A 2,654-nucleotide genomic window follows, 5' to 3' on the forward strand; every position below is an offset into this window, starting at 1 on the left:
CTATAGGGCATCCTGACTGGCTCATATCTTCCCTGTGGCCCCTCTGTAAAGGGGTGTTCAATCTCTACAGATGGACATTGGGTCTCCACTCCATGTGCCTCCTCATTTACATTGGGGATGGTTTTATTCTGGGTCTTAGATGCCTGATACCTGATCCCATTGACACTTCATGATCATACAGGCTGGTGTGCTTCTTCCATGTGGACTTTTTTGCTTCTGAGATAGAGGGCCACTTGTTTGTCTCCAAGCCTTTAAGATGCTAGATGCTATATCTTTGATAACAGTACACCATCAGCTTTCTTCACCGCATTTGCTTATGTACACATTTTATCTTCAGCAATGTTGTTGGGAAGGTGAGCATCACAGAATGTCAGATTGTTAGAACTAAGTGTTCTTGTGTTAAGGGAGTACTTGATTTGATGCCCAATATCCTTCTGCAACCTTAATTCTCATCATATAGATATGAGTATATAGATCTATTCCCCTCTCATTATGTATATATTTACATATGTACATTTTATTTATACCCTAAAGAAATAAAGAATACAACACAAACAGACATATACACACCTATGTTTATTGCTGCATTTTCCAAAATATCAAAAACAACGAAACAACCAAGGACACCTATTATAAAGGAATAGACAAACCCTGGCAATAGAATATCATGCATCAATTAAAACAAAATGACTGTCGGGTTAGAAACAAGTGGAGTGAGGCGAGGATTGCAGACTCTCAGTTCCCGTTACACTGCATAGACCATATCTCTGCAAAGATGCTCAGTGTATCCCAAGCCCAAGGAACTTTCTGTAAGAAGTGCGGCAAACATCGACCTCACAAAGTGACCCAGTATAAGAAGGTCAAGGATTCCCTGTACGCACAATGAAAGAGGCCCTATAATGGGAAGCAGAGTGGCTGTGGTGGGCAGACAAGGCCAATTTTCTGGAAGAAGGCAAAAACCACAAAGAAGATCATGCTGAGATTAATGTGTTGAGCTTAACTGTAGATCCAAGAAGATGCTGGCCATTTAAAATGCAAGCATTCTGAACTGGGAGGTGATAAGAGAAAAAGGGCCAAGTGATCCCGGTCTAAGCCTTGTTTTATCTTGTAAATTTGAAAAAAAGTGTTGAATCAATAGTCACATTATCTGTAAGCATATAGAGCTATATACTTACTTGGGGGTAAAAATGACTGAAACACCATGAGGCATGAAACAAAGTATGCTTTGCAAACTCAGTCAATCCTCCAAACATAAATATTTAATAACACTAGCATTATAATGAAAACCAAACATAAAGAAACTTGGATTATACTTGAAAAGATAAGCCTTTGATGACTGTGAGGAGGCAAGGGGCAGGGAGGAAACAGGGATAGGAGAGGGATAGGTTATTGAGGAAGATGGGGCAGAGAAAAGAGACTATTATATGGACTGTTTAAAATATTACTTTTGATTTCCATTTCTTGAGAGATGGACTGTGTAAATATATACAGCGTACATATTTCTTAAAAAATCCTTCAAGATTTCTTATTCCTCCAATCTAAATATAGGTCTGAGTGACTAACAAAAAATAAAAAACCAAAAAGCAGGAAGAGTAAAACTGAATGGATTAGGGTCTTTAGCTATAGAAAAAAAGTTCAAACAAAACGACAAAAGAAATCAGTAAAGGCTTTTTTTAATGGGTACCCAACTTACTAAGAACCATTGACTTAATTTATCTGTTATGCTGGAAACTGAGAGCAGCATAGTAAAATGCTTAGTCAAACAGACATAAGCAAAGATGCAAATGAAGACTGGGGACAAGAGAAAAGAAAATGTTGGTGGTGGTTTTTAAATTGCAATATGCTTTTTTCCCCCAGAGTTGTTAATGAACACATTTCCCTGGCAGAGAAATTCATTCTATCTCAGTGTCCAATAGAAATTGTCCTCTGTCAAAAGTCTTTTAAGTCATTTTTCCATGATGGCCTGATGAAGCCCTGAGCACTTCTCATTGTGAGCCCAACTTCTGCATTTTCAGTGACCATTTCAATAGCAATGATCAACAAGCCTGGCCACAACCTTCGAAGGGGAGCACCTGATCTGAGTAGTTTGGGAAGGTAAAAATCTTGTGGCCCATTGACCATGGAGGACAGACCAATGTACATAAGGCATTGAATGGGACATTACATGATTCAGAAAAGAAAAAAAACAACAAAACGACACCCATGTGATTTTAGGTGAAACAATGAAATAATCAGAAACCTCGGGAATTTAATGTGTTCTTACTCTCTGAATTGCTAATTTTCAATCATTCAATGATGTGTTCAATTGTCACTAAGACAAGGCCCATTTTTATCAGGTTTATGCTCACTTTATTACGTCTGTCTACTTAGAACTGTTTTTAAAGGAAAGACTTAGCCCATTCAATTTTCTTGTTTCTTTTTAATATGATGTACTTTCTTCCTGAATTGCTAATTAACAAGTCTAAGAAGTTGGGAAGCATGCCCTCCACCCACCACTTTTCCTTAGTTTGTCTTTCTGTCATGGCTTCCGTGTTGTGATTCAAATGCAAAAAGTGTTTCAAATGCAAGCAGGGTTACCCAGAGCTCTTAGCAGAACTTCCAGACTAAGAAGAAACTACTAACAATGGATCAGTTGCCACTCCAGGCCCTGAGCT

This window comes from Tenrec ecaudatus, chromosome 3 (genome assembly GCF_050624435.1).
Source record: "Tenrec ecaudatus isolate mTenEca1 chromosome 3, mTenEca1.hap1, whole genome shotgun sequence".
Lineage (NCBI taxonomy): Eukaryota > Metazoa > Chordata > Mammalia > Afrosoricida > Tenrecidae > Tenrec > Tenrec ecaudatus.